This window comes from Boleophthalmus pectinirostris, unplaced genomic scaffold (assembly GCF_026225935.1).
Source record: "Boleophthalmus pectinirostris isolate CB_2022bp ecotype Guang Dong unplaced genomic scaffold, ASM2622593v1 HiC_scaffold_9, whole genome shotgun sequence".
Lineage (NCBI taxonomy): Eukaryota > Metazoa > Chordata > Actinopteri > Gobiiformes > Gobiidae > Boleophthalmus > Boleophthalmus pectinirostris.
Window position 1 is genome coordinate 14,199,405 of NW_026571541.1, and position 25,430 is coordinate 14,224,834.

Consider the following 25,430-nt stretch of genomic DNA (forward strand, 5'->3'; position numbering starts at 1 on the left):
ACAGATCAAATAGTCCAGCGGCAGGTAAAGTCAATAGTTTCTCCTCGATCTGTCCCAGTGTATCCTCCCAGATCACGGTCATCTTTTCACCCGCAATCGACATGATTTTATGCTTTTACCTTAGCGAGAGGTGAAAAGCAATTAGTCCAGGTGAGTGGGCCGTCAGCTGGTGGCTTAACTTCAACTCCACTCAGCTGTTTTCCGCTCCATCAGTGTTGTCCCAAATGCGATCTCTTATCCGGGTCACGGCACCAAGATTTCTGTTGCACTCTTAAATAATCCAGGCGAATAGTTCCGTTTTGCAACGTTTATTTTATCAAAGCGGTTCATTACATGCGAGGCACGCAGGGCTACAACACCTGAGCGCAGGCCACACTCACAACACCTGGATGGGCGTGTCTGACCTACTTTTATAGCTGGACCCCCAACTATTGGCACCACCCATTTCCTGGCTGCTCTCGATGCTACAGTGTATTAATTATATTCAAATTTAATAAATTAACAGTGCATATACTGTAATTGATAAATACTACATCATTTTACATGCCATCAAAATATATTATATAGATGGGCTACATATACATAAGAAACAATGTGCCTAACCATCCATTAGCACTTACAGGTAATCTAAAGACAGTTCATTTCATCTTATCTCTATCATGAACTGAACTAGTACAGTTGTTTCCCAAATACAGAGGCATTTGTACAAAGGCCTTTTGATGCACAATAGAATCACAGTTGTAGAAAATATGTTAATAACAGGACAATTATGGACTATTAACAGTCCATAATGATTCAGTTTTATTTCTGAACTATTTGGCATGGAGCCCATCACCAACTAGATCATCACTCAGTCAGCACACATTTCCCATATTTTACAAAAATGGTCTGGAACAAGTCTGCAACTTATGCAACTGGCAACGCCCTAAACACTGTTAAGATGTGAAGGAATTTGTAGATTTAGAGTTCTGAAATATTCAGGTAAATGTATAGAGAAGGGAAAGTGTCCAAGCCTTGGCCCTGTCTCTAAACTAAACAGATGAGCTTTGGAGGAGTGAAAGACTGTAAGCGGCCATGTGTGACATTCCACAGAGTAATTGTGTGGGAGTGTCTGCATCTTGCAGCTCATTGATACATATTGGAGGCAGACAGTGGGAGAGGACAGGAGGAGTGGATCAGGAACCCTCAGAGAGAGGACCATGATGGATGGCTCTCATCACACGCAGCAGTGTGACCGCACCGCTTTGTGCCGGAAATTTAGGGAAACAATGGCAGCCAATGTTGAACATGAAAAACAATGCTCCAAAAACAGAAACTTGAGTGTTTCTGCACGTCTGAGATAAGGACAGGAAAAGAACATGTGTCTCCTCAATCATATTCTACAGCTATGTCACTGTGTCACATTATTCAGGAGAAAGACTAACACACAAAAATATCTTTCTTGAGGCACAGACGCTGGGGCAAAAGACTTAAAATTCAAACAAAGACCCGCTGGTTCAAAGAAAAAAGATCTGACAAACACATTAAGGTAAAAACTGACATCTGCAACCTGAGAGTGCAATGCTTTGTTTGAATTTTTACCATGTCTAATTTTAGGACCACACCTGTGAATTGATGCTGTATTTTTTGCTTGTTTTCCCTTCTTGTTATTCACATTCTCAAGTAATTTTGTGTTAGCCTCATGATACAGGGAACAATTTGATATGCAATCATACAAATACATGGTGTTTAATGTTATGCTGTTGATGTTTTGTTTAGGACCTGCACTTGATTTCCACTCCTTCTGGTTAAGATAAATGCCCTTTATTCTTCAATCTAGTGTGGCAGGGACACCAGTTTCCATCCAATCAGGAGCAGTGTTTGCTAACGTTCATGGCAACACAACTGCTTGACATAATCCTAAACAATTTATTCCTGGTCATGGCGCATTATGCATTAAGAGAGACAAAAGAGATCAACGTGGGTGGAGATAGATGAGAATCATGTAGAAATAACTGCATGAAGACTATCCGGACAGCTCACAGTAATGATTAAAGGTCCATTATAATACAAAACGGACTCTTGTAAGCTTTTAGGCATGTTATAATGTTGTTACCTCATCAAAAACATAACCACAGTTGAATTTTGTTTCATTTACACATGTTTGAGTAAACCTTTATTATTACTCTGTCTACATTTCCAAAGCTCAAAATACTCTGTTCTGTTCTGGTTGAGAGAAAAACTCAGCCTAAACATGCAGGGTTTGAGTGATGAGTGTTAAGTGAATGAAACAAAACACAACTCCAGTTATGTTTGTGATGAGGAAACAACATTATAAAATAGACAAGAAAATAGAGTAATATTGTCCCTTTAATTAAGCTGAGCTATCAGTTCAAACTAAAATATGTTCCTGATAGTTCAAAATGGTATACACTACATTTGTTGGTATTTGTGGTATTTGTGTGTATTTTGATAAACTTCGTCTTGCTGCAGATACACGGTGAGTGATGGGCAGGAGCTGGGCTGTACAGATCCATCGTTCTCTGATTTTATCAAGAGTGACAACTACAAAGAGACAGCTCTGATTCTGCTGTGGTGCCATCCGTCACGTCAACACAGCCCTCCTCCACGGATCGGTCTATGCCATGTGTGTAAAGTCCTGGTGAAGTTGTGGTTTTTTGCAGAGTGGGGCTATCTAAACAATGGTCCCAGAGTCCATACATTATTAGCTTCCCACTGATCTCATTTACAAAGTGATTGGTTCTGCATGAGACCTATATGTCCCACTGAGCCTCTAGGAGCAGCCTATTTGTTTTTATAAAAGTCTAAAGTTTACTCTGTGTGTGGGGCTGGACCACTATAACAAATGATTACCTTCCTTGTGTTTATCTTCCTCACTTATATATATATATATATATATATATATATATATATATATATATATATATATATATATATATATATATATATATATATATATATATATATATATATATATATATATATATATATATATATATATATATAATTGACCATCTGCTACTTTATGTATGTGTGTCCGTGAGTTACTAAAGGCAGAATACTTTTTTAACTATTTGTGATTTAATGTAAATTGTGTAAATTTTTTGTATAAATCACATAAGCAAATGTTGCAAAAGAAAAAAAGGCAGGCTCAAGGCTCTAAGAAACTATTTTAAAAGCTTTCTTGTTTGTTATTATTGTATAGCTAATTGCTAATTGACATCACCATCCATCCATCCATTTTCGTCCTCTGATCCCGGGCCACCATCTCACTGAAATAAGAGAAACTTATGGGCTTTAGAGTGATCAGATGTTACTTTCCATAGCAATTAACCATCAAAACAAAACATAGTATCATTTGTTTGACCAAAATGTTGAAACCCACCACAACACTAAGTTTGTACATATAAATGAAATAATATCACCATCTCACTGAAATAATGGAGAAAGAATGATAATAAAACCAGTAAGTCCATACCATGTATCACCCTCCACAGCAGAGTTAAACTGTCCAAAACCTTTAAAACAGTTGACAGGAAGAGAGTCCATGTGAAATTAGCATTAATAAATAGATAACTAATGAAAAATATAGCTCTTGGATGCTGGAAAATGTTTCACAATTAAGGACATTTTCTTTCATCAAGTAAACATAACAAGATAAGCCTTCAGCCTGGAAGACCTAACTTCACTTGCAGCTTCCTCACCATTTCTCCAGAGTTTACCTGCTCTTCAGCCTTCATCGCTCACTCCAAATACTCCTCCCTTCCGCTCACCGCACCTCCTCTCGTCCAATCAGTGCCCACTCTGCCCAATTAAAACTCCCATTGCAGCTGCACACTCGCTTTGGTTTGTGCCACGCCCCATCTCCTCCTCAGTAACCCTTCTAATCATCTCATGGTCCCCCTTCACTCTCCTCTTCCTCTTCTCTTCCCCTTCACTATCACCCCTAGAGGTGAGGCCAAGGGGCTAGAGGGTGTTGAGTCCAGCGCGGTGAACAGGCACAGGGCTGTAACAGTGGCTCATATGGAGAGCACTGGGGCTGGGACAGACTGAGGCTCACAGCAGCCTGTAGAAAGTGTTAGACTCAATAGACACCATGCTCTATAAAACACCTCATAAATGTTATTGGATCACATAGTAATATGTTTATGGAAAATAATATAACATACAATCATGGAGGAATTAGGTTTTTTCTTGTTGCATTATCAGAGTAAGAATATTCTAAAACAGTAGAATTTTTTTTTCTTATGAGTGCTCCTGACTGTTTGTAGGATTTCCAGAAGAACATTTTCATTTACGAAAAAGTTTTGCGAATGCCAAAAATGTTCATAAGAAGGTTTGTAAGAAGTACAAATGTGTTTCTAAGAATGCTTCATAAATAAGGACCAATAAAACTACTAATAATTTTCCTTGTGTATGTCTGAGTCTCCAGGTTGAATTGTTGCTTTCCCATGTGCTCTTAATATGAGGTTAAAAAAAAAACGAATGGCTGGAGGAAACATTCAAAAGTTGTATACTGATAAAACATAGTCTCTCCATCTGAGTAAATACATGGTTTTGCTGTGCACTGTATTGGCTGTGGTGGTATTGGCAAAGAGTTATTTGGTTGAGAGCTTTGTAAACAGAATAGCCTGTTTATTCATGGGGTCTGGTTGTCCTTCAGTCTTTTGGCACATGACAGCGGAACATGTCCAGGCTTTGTTTACAGTGCTGTGGTCAGTCGCTCGGTTCCTCTGTGTATCATTGGGCTGTTTGGTCTTATCAGTGACCTTTCCACTGCTCCTTGATCCTATCGACTTCATGAAAAAGAATAAGTGGTCCTTTAGGACAGTATACGCTCAATATTGTCTGTGGGTGAAAGTAAACTAGTTTTCACATTTTTATAGTTACATTTACTATTTTTTGCATTATCTTAAAGTATATTTAGACTATTTAGACTGAGTTCTCTCAAACGGAAAACACTCTGTTCTACCTTGGCATGTCATGTGGTAATATGGAAAGTGCTCCACTGTGTTTTTAAACTCCATACACCTCTAGAATCATTTGGGTAATTTCAGCCCTGGAATTACCAATCTCTACTGAACAAAAGTTAAAAGGTAGCTGTGGTAACTTGAAAACTACTCCTTCATGACATCAATAAGTGGATGGAGCATTCTGAGATTTGGAGATATAGACAGACTTATAATAAAGGTTTACTCAAACATAACCGTGAATGAAACAAAACACAACTCTGGGGGTGTTTTTGATGGAGTAACAATATTCTAACATGGTTTAAAGCTTAAAGAGTAACTCTGCGTAATATAGGAACTTTGAATTATCTTATGTAGTCTTAATTTTATTTATCTAATTTTCTCTAGGTACTTTTTTATACTTACTATGCTTATGCTTACTTTGTTGCTGCAATATTAAAATCTCCCAGTTGTGGTCCAAGTAAAGATTATTTTATCTTGTCTTAATTTCCAAATTGAATTCAGTCCTGGTTGATACTGTGGGGAACCCTATTTTGAAGTATCACATATGAAAACCATACCTCTTATATTGTTATTGTCAAATTGACTCGAGTTAAGTTCCTGGCAGAGGCCTATATATTTGGGGATGTAGTTTCAAACTGGCAGCATGTACACATCACAGACTGAGAGAGTGCATAAGAAACAATGTGCAGCAGATGGATGAGCAGCAGTGTGACAGGGAAATTGCAGATGAAAGCCCAAAGATGTTGAGGGATTTTCTCGCCGTGATTGGCTGTCTTTGTGGTCTCAGGTTTTTTTTATAATCCCGTCCTGTGATGCGCTAATCTCCTCTTTCTTTCCTACACATTAAATACCCTCATTACATAGGGCAAAGCTGACGACTTGTAATAAAAATGGAAATGAAGAGCCCGGAGAAGGCATTTAGGAAATACTTCTTACAGAGCTATCAGGCCAGCAGCGCCCACGTGATTACCATGAAAGATCCTCTGTCCAAGTGTGTGGGATAAAGATGTGCACGTAGGAACTTTTAGCATTTCTAAACACATCACATCATTATTTAACCAGGAATCCTCTCTTTCTCTCTCTCCTGTCGGCAGCAGAGTCTAATTAAATGAAGGTATTAAACTTTGATGTTATGTTTAATCCTTCGGGGAATCCAGGTCATTGTGTTCAATTTAAAGTCGCTTTAATTTTTGGGGAAATTATATCTTTGAGGGGAAAAAACTTCTAGTCTAAAGTGGTGAAGGTCAAAGAAGGCGCTGAAGGCAGGATTATCATCATCATCATCAGAAAGTCTCATCTCACTATGTGCAGACACGTGAGCAGAGAGTCAAAGGGCAATGCTCTCAGTCTTCACTGCATACGTTTAAAGATTATGTCATTTATTTCTCTGCAGATGACACAATCAGCAGGTGATAGCCATGTGATTCTACTCAGATCACATATGGCAACGCATATTAATACATTAGGACAAGTTTGGAATCAATTAGAATAGATTTGGAGGGCTACATAACACAAATAACATTATAGACTAGTTTCATAGAAGTACTATATTACTCAAAATTTACTCTTGTGAGCTTTATGCCATGTTATAATGTTGTTAGCTCATCAAAAACATGCAGTTGTGTTTTGTTTCTTTCACACTTTTGAGTAATCCTTTATTATTAGACTGTCTACATCTCCATAGCTCAAAATGCTCTGTTTGCAGTGGTAGTTTTCAAGTTAATAACTACCTTTACCTTTTATTCAGTAGAGATTGGTAGCCAGGCTGGCGCCACCTAGTGCCTCCGCTCAATTTCATTTCTCTCCAGCAACTAGGTCAGGAATAAAAATACAATAGACAGTTTGCAAAAACCCCAGAAGTGCAAGTTCGGGCACCAGCCAATCAGCGAAGGGTGATATATTCAGTGTTGTCAACAATTCCGAGGATCTAAAGCCGGAACAAAGAGAATGTTTGGTGAATTTCATCAAGGGGAAAGACGTTATTGCCCTTCTTCCTATGGGATTTGGGAAGAACTTAATATACCAGTTAGCCCCGTTAGCGGCGCATTACATACGTCACGACCAAATAGTAGCAACTGGTTAAATGATAAAAACTACCCGCCTACTGTCGAGTGAACGAAATCTAATGCTGCAAGGTCAGACGGTTTTTACAAAGTGAAATGAAGTAAAACTGGCTGATGAATCAGGCTAAGAGATTGGCAACTCCAGGGTTGAAATCATACAGAAAATTATCGGAAAGTTGTATGAAGTTTACAAACACAGTAGAGCACTTCCTCTGCTGTCATCACATCATAAGGTGGCGTTTTTCGCATGAGAGAAGAACTCAGCCTAAATATGTAGGTTTTGTGTGTTAAATATGTGAATTAAACAAAGCACAACTCCAGGTATGTTTTTGATGAGTAAACAAAATTATAACACAGACCAGACAATATTGTAATATGTAAATTTTAAACCTAAACTATGTGACTTTCTTGCATTTATAGCTGATTTTATTTCTCAAAAATACATTGAAAAATATGCATTCTGTGTGTGTAGTTTGCCTTCCCACAGATCTTGACTTGCATGTCGGCATCACCTAGTGTAATGCTTTACTTTGTAACATTCCAGGCAAAGCATTAACATCTCCGTGGAGTCATGTGTCCTGAAGCATGACTAGTGTTAATGTGTTAGCACAGTTGTAAATCCCAAAGCAAAAACGTTCAGGTAATCAAAACAGTGTTATATCTATAGTATAGTAATATCACCTCTTAAAATGGGTCCATCAACACTCTGGGTATTTAGCATATTATCCTGACCAGCCATGTATAAAATATCAGAAACGTGTGTAAAAGCGTGTGTTTTTGCTTACTTTTATATACGCTCTGTTGACCATATGACCATACATTTCTTCACATTAATTCCCGCCCATGAAATAGTATTTGTGTTACATTAATGCCCCAAATTGTAGGTATGTGCAGCTCTCCAACTCAATCCTGTTCTGCCTGAGGCTCTGCTCTAAAGCTGTTCCATTTTGGCCCTGTATATTCATGATCCAAATGTATTCATAGGGAAGCTGCTTTGGGGAAGAGGCCATGTGATAGCTGTTCGACTCCATTATAGTGTCAGGCGGGAGGCACCTTTTCCATACAGACCGTTTTAATTTGAGGACTGCGGAGTTATTGATTCACTAAAACTAATCAAAGGCTTTCGTCGGGCAGTTTGTATGCAGTGATTCATTTGTGCTTTGTGTGTGATTAGAAAGCTAAAAAGCCATTAATCAATTGTTTAATGTGATGCAATAGGTTAATATTTCCCTTCATTCACCCACAATGTACTTACTAATTCAATAAATGAGTCTTTTAATTATTGGCCTCTAGCACATAAGCCATGTCAATCATTCCCCCCCAGCTGCTATATTAACGGAGACAGGAAGACAGCAGTGTAAATACAGATAGCGCAGTAAAAGTTAATGGCCTGGTATATGTCTAGCCAGTGTCACAGCACAGCAGCCCAGCATCGACTTTGTCCTCATCCAAACTGCTCTATAAACTACACCCCCTTGATGTCTTCATATAATAGCAACGTGGCCAATACAAAAAAAAATGTAATTCAATTCATTTGTCCACGTGACCTGTATGGCGCGTTTCAGTCATTTTATAATCACATTAACATCAAAGTGTGAAATGTGCATGTTTCTATTGGTGATGCTGCCACTGTTAAAATTGAGGTTTCAAGCTTTACCTCCCACAGCCAGGTTTTCCCTCAGGCATGATATTATGCAATACAACGTGAACAAGGAAGAGCAGGGAGAGAGGATTTTGGATAGATAGAGACAGAGAGATAGAGAGAAAGAAAGATACAGAGAGTTATGATGTGCAGGCTAATCGTCGGCTTAGAAACTAGTTTGAGAAAGACAAGGCCAGACTCAGCCCTCTTGCCCTCTCCTGACACCACCACTTTGTGTGCACCATTCACTTCGAGCAGTGCAGGCGCAGGCAGCGGGAACCTGTTCTAACTAAAAAGGTGCAATTATAACTCAATGCCAAATGATACAAAAACGTTGGCCTCAATTTTTTTTTTGTAGAATTTTTAACAAAAATGTCAAGATCTGGGGAAAAGAGTGTTGCAGTGCAGTTGTCCATGGCAACTGAAAATTTGCCACAGTGGTGGAGTCAAATGCAGTGGGCCAATCTCCCCACTGAGACAATAAAATATGACTTACACCATATATGTCAAAAACAAGGGGCAAATGAGGGGTACATGCTTTACCCACTGACAAAATACAGGCAGGATGCATTTTACACAAAATACTTCAATCTTTTATTTTATTTTATGTATTGTATTTATAAATAAAAAACTTTATTTGAATGCACTACATAGTTTACAATCAAAGAGTTTACTTTTTATTATTATTGATCAAGATTGTGTTCCATCTCCATTCCAAGCATTTTATCAATATTTGACCTCTATTTTTAAATTCTTTTATTGGAAACAGATTCACAGCTTACATAAATATGACTTTGAAATCCCTGGGCAATGTAATCAATAGCCTATTTTTAATTGTATCTTCCAACATAGTATCTTTTTATACTGTATTATCTTTAACAATCACTTAAACAGATTCCTTGGGTCACTATCCCAAATGTGACATTTTCAAAGTTGACGCAAAAGTTGATGTATCTCTCCTTGATGCTGTAATGTTGTGTGTATTATTATCCCTTTGACAGAGCCTGTGCTAGTCCTGCCTGACTCAGCCTCTCATGCAGTCTGCTGCTCCGCTCATCCCCCTGTTTTGTGCTCGTGTGGGTGTAAGTGACACAGGAAGAGGAGAGCTGACATTGTACACTTGGCTTTGGCTATCACCTGCTCACTGTTAATCATGGATACTTTGAGGACATCTGTTGTGAAGAACTATGCATTCTTATCTCATTATCTGAAACTTGACTGGACCTTTCTTTTGAGAGGATGTGAAGGAGGGATGCAAATGTTTAAAGTGTATGTACAAGGTTAGAAAAGGACAATGAACTGCAGTTGGCTAAACTTTTTAATTAACGAACAAATGAATCTTGAGATCTCCAGGGAAACAAAAATAAACAAGTCTTGGACTGAATTAACGCTGTTTTAACCAGCTCACAGCATGGAAAATAAAACAATTAAAGCACATTTTCAGCTTAAATCTCCTGGCAAAGTTTGGTGCATTGCAACCTAGTCAGATCTGCCCACTTGCAAAATCCCATGTGGAATCCAAACAAATTAACAACATCAATCTTACAATGTATTTAAAATCCCGTACAGGCCGATATCGTTCCGGTCCCAAGGCTCATGAAATGAAGTGGGAAACCGGGTGGGCATCTGGCTTAATGCCTTTGCTAAATTAATATGTAAATCACAATGAAATGCTTTGTGTATAAGCAATTACTGGGTTTTAGATCGCATCACAGCCATTTACAGGACCATACTTAAAAGTGCTTTGTGCAACTTTTCTGGTGGAGAGTCTGCCTTCTTGGCTTCATGGAATTGTTATTGCTTTGCCTGGAATGTTCCATGTTATCACATTAAACATACATCTAATATGTGTTTATTACGGGTGTTTCTATTGCTCAAAAACACAATAATTGTTTCTGTGAATAAGGGCAACTCTCCACAGATCTGAACTATAATGTAGTGTAGTGCTGTAACCTGCTTGTCTCCCTCTTGATAGATAGGTTTAATCTATACTGTGGAACATTCTAGACAAAGCAAAAACATTTCCATGGAGACAAGCAGGTGGCAGTAGCCAGGCTGGTGCCACCTAGTGCATCCGCTCAATTTCATTTCTCTCCAGGAACTATATCAGGAATCAGAATACACTAGATGGTTCACAAAAACCCCGGAAGTGCGAGTTCAGGCATCAGAGAAGAGCGATACATTCTGTGTCAGTAATGATTCCCAAGATCGAGGATTTAAAGCAGGAACAAAGAGAGTGTTTGGTGAATTTTATCAAGGGGAAAAATGTTATTTCCCTTCTTCCTATGGGATTTGGGAAGAGCTTAATATACCAGTTAGCCCCGTTAGTGGCACATTACATACATCACAACCAAATAGCAGCAATTGGTTAAATGAAAAAAAGTACCCACCTACAGTCAAGCGAATGTAATCTAATGCTGCGAGGTCAGATGGAAACCAAGCTAAGGTGGCGGACCCTTCACTAGAAATGTTACATAGTGCACCTTTAATTCAGAGTGGAGGCAGCCAAAATGGACAGTTAAAATGTAGATTTTACAGTAATTGAAGGGGTCTAGTTAGATTTGTGAAACTGTCTATTTCTTAAACAATATAATTAATAGGAAAAATTGGCTCTTGTCTTCATCTGGCAGTTTGACATAAACGCTTACCAGACCCATAGAAATATATGTTGCCTCGCTAAAAATGTTCTTAGAATGAGAAAGCATCGTGGTGGTATATTTTGTTCTAAGCGATATGGTTGCACAATTTGTCTGACTCACTTCGAACTATTTCTAGACATACCCCCCATCTTATGTGTTACCAAACAAGCAGTCTAGTTAGTTCTTCTCTCTGTGGATGTGCTCTAGTGCGTTCAACATCCGAGTTTATTTACTGTCCGGACCTCGCACCAAATCGTAATGAGATTCCTTCCTAAAGAATCGGAGCGGTCCCTGGAGGCTACTGATAAACCACACTGCTGGGTAGATGGGTCAGTCACGGCCAGACAAGAAATAGTGTCCTGGGCGCGTTGATATTAGTGGTCTGGAGTTTGTTGGCTGTAAATGCTGTATGCCTCTGCTGGTGCGCTTGGTTCCCCTTCGGTTCACTTTAAGGCATGTAAGGGGCTCTTTCTCCCCATTTGGCAGGCCCCGAAATTGTTTCTGTCAGCGTAGATAAACACACCCCTGGGTTTGTCCATCTCCGTCACACCAGCTTCTCCGCACACGCGCATGCTAACTCTCCTCCTCCTTCTCCAATATAGATCATGCTGTAATCAACCACTGGGGACTGGCTCTCACTCCTCTCTTGTTTTGAAAGCGTGTTTACTGGCTTCACGTTCTATTAATATTCAGGGTATCAAAAGGTTCCTCCAGAATGCAGTGGGATCTGGTTTATTTATGGGCTGAGAGATGTGCAATTGGGGAGGTTTAACACAGGACTGCACTGGTGAGTTCTGGTTTTTAAGGGTTCAGTTTTAAGCTTCATTTCTGACAGGTTATAACCATCTTTTGTAATACTGTTAGCTTCTTGTTTTATTTTTTAGACAAATTTCTTTTGTTATTATTATTATTATTATTAATGTGGAATTTCTTGTTTTATTGTAACTTCCTCTTGCGTTGCCTGCTGGTGTAGTACTTCAGAAAGTTAAGGTTAGCTGTGTATAGAATTCACATAGGACTTGTAGTGGTAGTTGCAGTTTTTTTATTTACTTTCAAGGGTTAGGTTCTTCGTAAAGTTCTACTTGATCAAAAATAGGTTGACCAGATTTTCTAAATGAAAAACATGTACACACCCGGGTTGGAATGTTTGGTACAGATATAACTGTGCAAAGAGTAAATATCACAATATCATAATATCATAATCTGTGTCAATGCCACAGAGTACAGAACAACTCAAATCTGCCATCTCAGACCACTGTAAAAGAGAGAACCACATTATGGACTGGGATGGAGCAAACATCTTTGGGACAGAGGATAACAAACACCACTGTTGGGTTAAAGAGGCAATCAAAAGATGGAAAAGTGCCCACAGGACTATAAACCAGGACGAGGGGGCTTTTTTACTCTCACACATCTGGGATACTGTCATGAGGAAGTCGGACTGCAAATGGCACTGTCATCCTATCTCCAACAGTAGGAAGACGGCGCCAAACTTGCTTAAATCAGCTGACCGACATGTTACAGAAACTTCACATGACCACTCTGAGGAAGACCATGAGTGAGCAGTCGAAACTGTCAGGTATGAAAACAAACCTTCTTTCTTGGTCTGAAAAAAGAACATATGATTTAGATCATATTGGTCAAAATATGGACACCTAGGACATTTCTTGTATAAAACTGGGACAACTTAATGGCTTTGGATAAATCTGCTGGGACAGGGGACACAGGGCTCAAAACTGGGATTGTCCCAGGTAAATAGGGACTGGTTACCCTAATCAAAAATGTTAACTCAACCAATATTTTATTTTCTACACATTTTTCAGCCTAAATATTTTAAAGCCATTCATGAAAACTGCAGCAGTAGACCCACTGACGCCCCCAGCCTGTCCATCTCCTCCTGTCCATTGTCTATCTATATTCTGGGCAGTACTATTTTCCCTTATGTATCCATCACAAAGCTGATCTGGTCAACAAACTTCTGCCTATAGTTTTTTTTTTTTTTTGCAAACTTTTGAACTGCTTGTTTATGCTTAATGCAGTTTCATACTTGTTGGTAAAGTCCTTTTTAGCACTTTCATCTGTGTCAATGGTCCTCACGATGTACTGTAGGGACTATGGGGCGTGCTGCCTGCTGATAAAAGACTGGACTTTTCTGATGATAAACCGCTCCAGACATCAGTGGCGCACATTTGGGGAGATGAAGACGAGAAAGCACCGAAGAAAATACTGATGACAACTGAATGTGGCAGTGATACGGATTACATGAGGGATGGAGAATCTCCCAACTGAAAATATCCTCCAGTTCCATCATTTTCAGGCCAAATTGATTTCCTCTGAACAACTATATCATCGAGTGCCATGGTTTGTTGCCGTAAAGTATTGTGTGAAACTGCTTCCTCTGATACAGTTCGATGGCAGCGATAATTTTGTTTTATTTGTTTTATTTTTTTTTTCAATGTTTGTTTGGAGAATTTCTTTACACCGTGATGTGATTTATTCTGACAGTTTTGTTCCCTGTTGATTTGATATAATGAGACGAGGTGCCGCTTCTGCTGTTTGTTCATGCGTTTTGCCTTTATCCCACATGAATCCTGAAAAAGAAGAGCTAACAATAAAAGCACTGACGCACATTAATGCCTCTATATGGGTCGTACCTGAGCGCAACAATTTAAAGAGGGTTTGCGTTAAGAATAATGACTATGGCTTTAGTTTAAATCATAAATATTTCAGAAGAGCTGCATTAGTTTTCACATCCATTGACAAAAGCCTGTATGGTTGTGCTTGTGGCATTTCCATCTGAATATTCTGCTTCATGCTACACACTTGGAGAGTGAAGAGAGGGACCATGCAGGCGTATAGATAAATAATGGATGCTGCATAGTGGAGTGCCCCATTTTATCATACATCATCCATACACCCTCACAATTAACAGGATGTGTAAAAGCAGATTTTTCTGTACTTTTGCGTCTAAAGATTATTAGGTAACACAGACTTAAAAAAAATTATGAATACTTAATTCATAATCAAATACAGATTTAGGCTGAGTAACTGCTTATTTAATCTACCAACCATAGACTGTATAAATTGGACATAGCTAACACGCTGGCCACCGCATTCCAAATAAGATGTGAACATGGGGGCGCTGCCAGCTCCATCGACTCCCCTGTCACCCCTCTCTTTGCAACTGCTACAGTGATGTTTGTCATTTTGGTCTTAAAATGTGCATATTAACCGCTCTACAAACTTCAATAACACAATGTTTTCATTTAGAAAAACTATGCATTTCTATCACCAAGATTATCTTTCTTGGTGTTATTGTGCAGCCCAAATCAAGAGCCTCCAAATGTAAAACAAGCAAGCAAAGGTGTTTCCATAGTCCATTTCTTCTTCTCATTATCAATGCACTATTAGATGAAACTGCAAATCATTTTCTGTTGTTAAGTTAACCTTATCATATGCTTTACGTAGGGTTACGAGAAATCACTCCAGTCTGAAACACCAGAAATCCCATTAAACTTTTTCTTTCAATAAAACATACCATACGTCATTAGTACATCTATCTTTTAAATGCAAAGAACGTCTGTCTGTGTCTCCTGCTGTTTATTTTTTGTTTGTTTGTTTGTTTGTTTGTCTGTTCCACGCATAACTCTCAAACCACTCGTCCAACTGATATCAAATTCGGAGGGTTTCATCCTAATGGTATGGATGTGTGCAGTGCCAAGTTTCATGTTGTTAGGGTAAAAAATGCCAAAGATCTGGTAAAAATGAGTGATATATTTCAAGTATAAACAACTTTTGACACCACAGGTCACATGACATCATTGGTCATATTACATCACAGGTCACATGACACCACATGGAAGTGCTCAACATGTTCTGAAGTTATCGCTGGCTACACTTGGAATCTGTAAGTCTTCTGCAGGCTATACTTCGTAGTTAGACACTCATCCATTAGGTAATGATCGCTATGGGTCGCACATCATTTAAATAAGCATGTTTTCTCATCAGAACTGGTCAGGAGCTAAACCCTTTACAACCCCCATCATTTACATAGCGTGCAAATTAACACTTGTTTGTAGCAGCTGCCTAAAGCACCATTGATACAGTTGTGGACAGAGCATGCAGAGGGAGAGACATTTATTTTCTTGGAGTGAATTTGAAAAGATGAAAGTGTTGCTTGTTGTCATGACGCTGTAGCTTGAACTAGCTTTTGTTTGTGTCCTTTCGTCCTCATTCATACTTGGTCTCAGAAAGGGTTCGAATATGCTGTGATCTCCTTGACACATGCACACAGCGTTGAACGGAGGTGCCCCAGATGAGCCTGCACCAGCGAATGACTTCTCTTTAGGGGCTAAGTGGGCTGGGGGTAATTGCATAGGTGGATAGGAGCGTAAAGGGGTTCTTATGAAAGCAAATGATAGCTGTTTTCTGGAGTGCCGGCTGTTTGATGTTGTTGTGGTGTTTGTCTCCGGGGCGATAGCTGCCTGTACATTTCAGTTGCCGCGGTGATTCAGAGCGGCAGACACGAGGCGCATTTGGCCCAGATGAGAGTGAATGAGAGTGAATATTATGTCCCAAGGCAGGTTGTCAGAGCGTGGAGCACTTCTGGAATGTTTGTCACCTTTTCTTCCAGTCCCTCAATGCTATGTCCTATTGTTTTGCAGACAGCATATTTCTACTGCCATTCTACCAGTATATAAACAGTCTGAGCCATTTAACATTGACCTTACATGACCCTGGATCATTCATTTGATTGATTTTAAGGCCCATATTATGCCATTTTCTGGTTTATTTTATAATGTTGTTTTCTCATTAAAAACATACATGGTGTTTTTAATGAATAACACACAAACCCTGCATATTATATTCTGAGTCCTGTTCCACCTTGTGATGTCATGTGCTAATATAGGAAGTGCTCCACTGTGTTTTTAAACTCCATACAACTTCACTGGAATCATTTGGATAATTTCAACCCTGGATTTGCCCATCTCTATGGATCTTAAGGTAAAAGGTAGCTATTAACTTGAAAACTACCATTACATGACATCACAAGGTGGAACAGAGCATTTTGAGCTTCGGAGAAGTAGACAGATAATAATCTATTCATGTAATAATAAAGGATTACTCATACATGCGTGAATGAAACAAAATACAATTCCAGGTATGTTCTAAGGAGGTAACAACATTCTGAAATGGTTTAAAACTCACAAGAGTCAATTTTGCCTGTTATAGGACCTTTGAAGATGCACTATGGAACTTTTCTGGTGAAAGGTCTTCCACCTGCTTGTCTCCATGAAGATGGTATTGCTTTAATGTTCCAGTATATCAATAAACTTGTCGATATCCATGGAGCCAAGCAGGTATCAGGTAGTGGACTAACAACCCAAGAAGTTAACTTTCTCCAGATAACACCTTTACATCAATATAAAGTTAGGAACAATAAAAAATAAATAAATACATAAATAAAAATGTTTTCAGGACAGGTGTTAACCCCAAAGCAATTTCTAGCACACACCTCCACTGGTGCCAACAGCCAGATTTACACTGTTTTGGAGATTATAACAAGAGGAAATCACCTGATGTTAACACCTCTACATGAATGAACAAGAGACGAGGTATGTGATAGCAAACATCACATCATTAGAGCTATGAAGACTTCTTAGAAAACCTCTTAATCTTTTCTTCTTTCTGGACATGCTCAGTAGAGCCTGGGCATAGGAGACCACATGACACCACAGTCACAAGTAATTATCGTTTTGGTTCATCTAGTCATCACAATTTGTCAACAACAAGCTATACTCTCATGCTTACCCTACCTAGACAGATACGACCAACCAGGTATGTTAGATGAGAATCATGGTGAAACAACTGCCTGACAGTTGTCAAGGTGCAAAGTCAGAGTGAGAAAAGGGACTTAGGGCGGGGTTGACAGCTCAAACTCAAACATATTCTAAAAATAGGCTACAGGGTATTTGAGGCAGTATGGAATAATAGTGTAATTGCTGCTCACATTGATTATATTGTAGGATCAAATTTTGACCACAGGTAATTTCATTTCCAGTTTAGTCATGATTTTGACCTTTTTGTAGACCTGTTTTAGTTCCTCATTAACATTTTTATAGAAATCAAATATCACATTCTTATCACATTTTCCTAATAGTTATTGCATAAGGCAGCTGTCTGACAAAGGGCCAATAATGCACTGTTTCTTGATTAGAAGTGGATCCATTTCCAAGGCACACCACAACAAATGGATGAGTACAAAACATGCTTTGAATGCTGCCTATTTCCAAATGGACAAACACTCGGGCTTTTCACAGGGATTGGAGTGAGCTGAAGATATCGACTGGTGACTGGAGATTGGAGGGACCTAGGGGGGCACTTCTAATCCAGGTTGACCCACTCTTATCACGTACGCCAAGGTCAAGAATCTAATGAGGATGGGACGCCATTAAAGCAATTAGTCAAGACTGGGTTCTTTCTGGGGTGCACCGCTGAGACGAGCGCCCAGGGAGAGGTGAGGAGAGGGGAGGAAGGGAGAGGGGAGAGGGGGACCAATACAGTAGACACACATGCAATGGTGCTGTCTATTCTGCTCTCAGCACCACCCTCTGATCCTCTCTCTCTGTCTCTCACTCTCTCCCTCTCTCACGCTCTCCCCCCTCTCTTTTTCTCTCTCTCCCTCTCTCTCTCTCTCTCACAAGGGTGGTTCAGAGCCCTCAGTGCTACAACAGTGACACTCGGTGGTGGACACAATACTTGACAACAAACAAACAAACAAACAGAATTTTACATTTTGGCAACATTTTTCAGAGGTAGATATTGTATTGTTTACTTGATCTTATAAACACTGTTACTAAAGCATTATAAGTTATTTATAACCTATTTTGGATATATAAATGAAATTGTGACATTTTTAAACATAGTACTTCATTATAGATAGAGAGTAGTGGTAGAAAGGGGAAAACAAGATTGGTAGTCATTTGATATAAACTCTGTCAAACTTTGATATCTGCACTGAAAGATTACAAAACCTACTTGCTCCTACATTATAACAAGCCATGTTATAATGTTGTTATCTTAAAAACATGCCCAGAATTTTGTTTTGTTTCATTCACACACATAAATCTTTATTATTAGTCTGTCTACATCTCCAAAGCTCAAAATGCTCTGTTTGTAATGTAATGCAGTGCTAATTTTCAAATTAACAGCTACCATATCCCTTTTTAGTAGCTTAGAGGTTGGAAATTATTCATTAATAATAATAATTCATATTATTATTCAACTAGGGTTGAAATCATCCTAATGATTTGAGTGCAGGTATACGGAGTTTAACTTCCAAAATTACCACTTTACATTACAAGGTGGAGGAGTGTTTTCTATACGAGAGAAGAACTCAGCCTAAACATGCAGGGTTTGTGTGTTAAACATGTGAATGAAACAAAACACAACTCTGGGTATGTATTTGATGAGGAAACAACATTATCAGAAAATAGCTTAATAAGGGCCCTTTAAACATATATTTATTTCTTTGCTATGTCTAAAATAATTTCATTGGTGGTTATTGTTATGGTAATGTATTTGGTTTGTTTTGGTTTGTTACTCTCCACTGACTAGTCAAACAAATACAATAGGCCTTCAGTATGTCAGTTAGTCTTGATGACAATTTATAATAACTAATGCAAATGCTCATAAATAATGTTCTTTCTTTTTTATCAGCATATTGCAGAAGCTGGAGAGAATAAAAAGACTGTGCCAGCTCTGCTCATGTAATGAATGAGACAGCACTTACTGTATTTGCCTGAAGCCGTGCATGATAATGAAATATTGATTTGTGAAACTTTAAATTACAAAAATTCACCCATGATTGGATTTTTACACTCAGATTGTTATTGGTAACATTTCACTGGAGTCAAATAAGTGGTGCAAATGCAGCTGAAAGCACTTCACTCGCCTCCTGCTCCACATGAAGTTCAAATGCAAAGAACTGTTTATGATTGGGGTTCATTTTCTTGTACATTTAGGTGCCATTTTAACTGAAGACAATACAGTATTTTGTGTTGTACTTCAATTCCATATTTAGATCACCATGTCATTTTTTATTGTTTTGAAAATGCTATATTTGCCAAAAACAACATGTTTAATAAGTTTCCATACTCTTAGTCCCCCTTCCTCTTGCTCCCCAAGCTAAATCACACCCCCTTCAGAGCACTATCATAGCATTACAATTGGTGTGCATTCCAGTACTGAAACTACACACGTGGCATCAGGTCTGTGAACTCGAAGTGTATTGTTTTGTATCACGCCTTTGTATATTTGTGGAAAATTAGTGTGCTTGCAGACTGAGCATCAGACAGAGTCACACTGCTAATTATAAGGAGGGTTCATAAGAAGGATTTGAAACAGGCCTGGAAGTGATCACTAGATTTCTCCGACATGCATGGATAACATCGAAAAGCTATTCCAGCATGTTTTAATAAGGAAACAACGTTAAAATGTGATAGAAAATTCCAAAAAGTCAATGATACATAATACATCCTTTTTAATTACAGTATTATGTCAATAGTACTAATTTTTCATCAATCTAAAACCCATGGATAGGTAAAAATTGGAAGACAGTTTGTGATGTCTGTTGAAGCACATTTTTAATATAAATGTGCAAAAAATATAATTTGTGCAAAACACAGTAATGCATAGTTGTGAAAAGCACATGGTCTTAAATTCACTGTGTAATGGTTGGGGTGAAATAAGGCCATTGGATCAGTAATTAATGTTGTCATTTACTTTCAGTTATTCAAGTTTCACACTGACATTCACCTAATCACTAAAATGGATTTTTCTTGCTAAACTTTGCAGAAATGTTTAAGAGCATTGATGAAAACTTTTCTCGGGTAGCTAGCTCAAATATTTGTCTTTTGTTTGCCAGCACTTGTTGCAAGTAATATATTTATGTATCAGTTGCAACCTAATGTAAAAATTGGAGGGGTAGAGATGTGTTAGAATTTGCTCTAAATGCAAAGATTCATAAAATATTCAGCAATGTTTGTCTCTTCATTGCACTCAAACACATGACTAATTCAAACTGCAGTGAGAAAAATAATTGTTTTTCCAAGTGAATTGACTCATACCAATAGAAATCCACAATAGTCTATTACAGTATCTTTAAACCACAGAAAACATTTAGTGATAGAGTTCTCCCTTGTGAGAATAGACTGTTTTATTAAATAAGTCAGTATAATCACAACCAAAAACATTCTCTCCGGGTTGGCCATGTTGCAAGGCTGGTTTTCCACCCCGAGACAACAGAGGGAGATGACAAATACCCACCACAGAGACTTAAAACAATGTTTAATAAGGTAAAAGTGTTACTTAGTTCTGCTACTAATATTGTTGTAGTTTGTGTTTTCACTGATGGCCCTATATAGAATCACTGCTTTAATTATGGTGGTGTGAAAGTAATTTGCAGCCATTTGGACATGTTGGCACTAATGCTGCAACAAAAAAAGTCTCAGTACAAGCTTTTCCACACTTAGTCAGTTTGAAAGCATTGATTAAGGGGTTATTAAATTAATTTTTAAAGCAATTCATTTTCTATTGATTGATTGCTCAACCCGTGTGTCTAATCCAGCGTGTGGTAGACTGCAGCCACTCAAGTACTTAATCTCTGCTGACAGCTCCGAGGGCGCTTGTTGGAGCCGTATCATTCAAGGCCACACATTTCGAAACATGTCGGTGAAAAATGAGAAAAGCGGCAACAGGAGTGCCAGAGGGAAGAACCAGACAGACCCAGGGCAGCGGAGGAGAAAACCTGTTTGCAATCGGCTATTATGGACAATGTGAATGCAACAGAGCACTCTGAGTTCGGACTTGTACTCCCCCTGCCCAAAAGTACTTCGACGAAAACACTTTCCTTTTATCTACCTGCTACCAGAATGTCATCCATCCATTTCTCTAGAGAGTTTATTGTGTATCCAAAACCAGACGCACACGCCCACACGATTAGCCCAACAAATACTCCATACCCCAGCTGTTGCAAGCACCATGTTTGCGTCCTTTTTAGATTATTATTTGTCCCCATGTTGATGCATAAAGTAATTCTCTCAGATAATCAGTCATTTATGCGCTCATTTACTTACACATAATTAGTCAATATGGCCTCCAGTGCCTATTAGAAAGGCATATGGCTTGATGAGAGACAATACTGTTGCTGCGTCCTTGTTTGTTTCAGCGCTTATTGTCTGGGAAGCTGTCTGTCGTGCGCATTTCCTCCAGAATTGATTTGGGTTGACTAAAGTTGATCCTTCGCACTGTTTCTCTGAGGGGAGGCTGTTCAAATTGGGTTGTTCCATTCAAACAGTTCCCAGTAGTGAGGAAAATGTTTGACGACGACTAATATATTTCTATTCGTTAGTGATGGCTTCTTAACAAAGCTGTGAATGAGAGGGAAATTACACTCAAGCTGGTTGTTAGTTTTTTATGATTCAGTTACAGTTAATCAAGTGACAAGTAGGCTGTTTGATGAAGTTGGTAGAGTGCTTGTCCACTGATCCAAAGGCTGGTAGTTTGTATCCCACTCACGACATGGTGGTTTGAATCCCGTTCACGACAAAAACATCATTGGTAGAGTGGTCCACAGATTGGCAGTGTGGTTCTAGCCTCCACAGATGAATACTTTCATTGTGTCCCTTGGGCAAGACACTTAAGTCACCTTGCCCCAGTGTCTGTGTACACTGGTGTGTGAATGGGTATGTGGTTTCTTGATGTAAAGTGCTTTGAGTGCCTTGGAAATGGAAAAGCGCTAAATAAAAATATGATCATTTACCATTTACCAAAGTATATGGACAAATGTGGAAAAAAATAACAAATTCCCACAGCTGCCCTGGGACATACTAATATATAAGTGGCTGCCAGTCACCATTGTCTGTTTACACATTCACATAGACAAGTTGGGTGACATAAATGCTGTCATAGTTGAAGTTGATATTACTAGTTTATTAAGAATGATTGAGGTGTAATGATTTAAGTGATTAAAGTTAGAGTATTAATTAGGTAGTTGCTAAGGCTGAATCACTCTGAATAATTAATTTTGTTCATTAATGCTTTATTAAAGGTGCACTGTGCAACTTTTCCACTATTTACTTATCTCCGTGGGGATGTTATTGCTTTGCCTGGAATGTTCCATGGTATGACATTAAACATAACCATCTAGCATTTATTCATTACAAGTGTTTCTACTGCTCAAAAACACAGTCATTCCTTCTGTGAATAGGGGCGACTCTGTGTAGCGTTGTGCTGTAACCTGCTTGTCTACCTCATGAAGATAAGTTTAATGTATACTGTGGAAGATTCTAGACAAAGCAAGCAGATGGCTGACCTTCCACTAGAAATGTTACGCAGCACACCTTTAAGTTATGTAAATTATCATAGTGAAGTGAAAACAATACATGGCTAACAATATTTCTAAGAATGTGTTCAAAAAGCCCCTCTCCATGGTAAACATAACACATATACACTCCTCTGTATCTTTTTAATGAAGCACGTCATGTTCAATTCTGTGTACATATGAGTTACCATCCAATACCATCTATATGTTTTGTGTGTTTGCATTTGTGGTTAGAATCCCAGTGCAGCTTAAATGAGACTTGTAATGAAAAACAGAAGCTGCCAGCACAGAGCCTCAGCTCCTCAAAGATCAGCAGCTTCCTCCAGAGAGAGTACAGAAGTGCACCGCTCATACGCATTAGCTATTTATGTTTAGTGATGACATTTCATGGCGGTAATAACCATAATTTGCAGTGAAATGTTAAAGAAGTGACACTGCTGCTGTGCAGTGAGGGTCTAACTACAGGTTGAGCTCAAATATTCATGTGTAAAGGGTTAATCAAAGTCTCAGCCTGATAAGAATTACAAAATTTCATAGTGTTTTTGGATGTGAGGATTTAAAAAACACTAATATGGATGGAATTCCTTTTATAGGTGCTCTATGTAACTTTTCTGCCACCTGTTTATCTCCATTGAGATGTTAAAGGTGCATTGTGTAACTTTTTTGGTTGGGGATCTGTAACCTGCTTGTTTAGTGCTCTGCCTGGAATGTTCCACAGTATGACATTCAACAGCTCTAACTTACAATTATTCATTCATAGGTGGTTTAATGGCTCTAAAATACTGAGAAAAACAGGCATTCTGACTGTGAGCGGGGTGGCCTCTCCACAGATGTGACCTATAACTTGGTCTGGTTTGGTCTTCATGAAGATAGAAAGTTTTAATACTTCTGTAAAGCATTCCAGACAAAGCAATACTGAGAAAAGCATTTGACAGACCTTTCATCTGAAAAGTTACACAGTGCATCTTTAATTGCTTTGATTTATTTGACAGTATTAATGTGCTGAAGAAATGCAAAAAAATCTCTGACCAACAGAAAAGGATATTGGCATCTACAACAGTAAATGAGCACAATTTTCTCTTTTCTGTGGTCTCCTAATTTACTGTCTCAGTGTCATAAATGACTTTACCTCATTTCCATCTTAAATCACAATCAAACACTGACTTGCATTGAACCAGAACTAAATCTCCCAAACTCCCCAAAACAAATGCCTGGTCTCAAAGTCTCCAGCGTATTTAAATGAAAGGAGAGCCGGACATGGGTGGTGCCAGATGTTGCTCAGGGCAACTGGAACTAATGCTGTGCAGCCTCTTCACATCTGTGCCAGCTGACGAGGGTACGCTCCACCGCACAGGCTCAACCAAACTCAAAACAACAGGCAGGGCTAAGACAGGTGAAGGAGGAAACTCAAGTCTGCAGCAACAGTATCTTTGTTGAAGGATTTTGGGGAGAGCTAGGGTAATACATAATTTTTAAAAAACATTATATATATGATATTCTATTTTTTCACATAAATAAATAAAATCAAAACTGCGTAGGAGAGAACAAAAAAGTCAGCTCAAGATCACCTCCCTTAAAACATTAAGGTTAATGTATACTTCATTTCCCCCCTACGTATTGTATATTATTTGTATAAATTAGCATTAAATTAAAGACAGTTGCAGGTTAGTTATTCCACTTTGTTGACTATGAAGTAGACTATGCAGTTTTTGTCTGGGTCAACTTACCCCCTCCACTCTCAGGTCATATCTTCAGCATTCTGGTACATGTCTTCATAGGTCGCTTGTTGCCAGGGTAAACTCCAGTCACTGTAGCTGAATAACTTTAATTTTCATTTTATAAAATTAGACATTTTCATCTAAAACTGAATGATCTTTTAGTAGTCCATTCATGTTCCGACCATGTTGACCTGCACTCTGTGGCCCATTGCTGCTGTTGCTGTCTCCTCATTTATTTCTACATTTTAACTATTTGGCAACAAGTTATCTCTCATCCCACAATGTTACACGCCTCTAATTTACATTTTATAGGACAGCACCTAAGTGTGGGTGTGTGTGGCACAGCTTGCCAGTTTACAAATGAAACAAGCTGGCAGAGGATGCATCGGCTGCTCTTGTCTGTCTCCCTGCTGTCCCACTGCTGCAACCTCCAACCACTTTGTTAGCATCCCAAATGAGCAGACAGCTATGGCACGGAGATTTGAATAACATAAATAAATGAATGAGCAAACAAACCAGCCACAACGCCAACGTCTCTCCAGTAGTAGTGGCAATCTAGGGCTTGCACTCGCCACGTAATGATCTGCAAATAGCTGGCTGCTGAGATAAAATTCAATTGCTGGTACAAGCGGCCCTCTGTCGACCACATGGCAAATAGGCTGTTGTAATTTTAACCCAGAGATTTGAGCCTTGCACCTGGTAAAATCCAAACACTCCAAGTCAATAGGACTGCTGGGGAACATCAGACCAGGCCACATGTTGAGCTATATTTTGCTTCTGCGCATCAGTGTAGTCAATCAGGGAGCCGACTCGCACAAAATAGAAAAACATTCACCACGGTTACAGCTATGGAAGAGAGGGCATAGATTGGGCAAGAAAGATTTTTGCTTTAAGAAATGCTGTGGCTAAATTGCTTCTACACAGACAGCTACTTGTACTTAAATATATGCAAAGTAGCTCTCACAGCTCCAGCTATGGCACACAGCCAGAAAGTATTTCCTTTTCTGTTCTT

The 25,430-nt window shown here is 38.8% G+C and overlaps 1 long non-coding RNA gene across 1 annotated transcript in view; it reads left to right on the forward strand.

The window, feature by feature from the left end:
- The first annotated feature begins 15,164 nt into the window (after positions 1–15,164).
- LOC129407221 (uncharacterized) overlaps positions 15,165–25,430 on the forward strand; it is a 36,947-nt gene continuing 26,681 nt past the window's right edge. The window contains exon 1 of the long non-coding RNA XR_008631458.1: positions 15,165–15,224. This is a non-coding gene — a long non-coding RNA (uncharacterized LOC129407221). The remainder of the gene's footprint in view (positions 15,225–25,430) is intronic.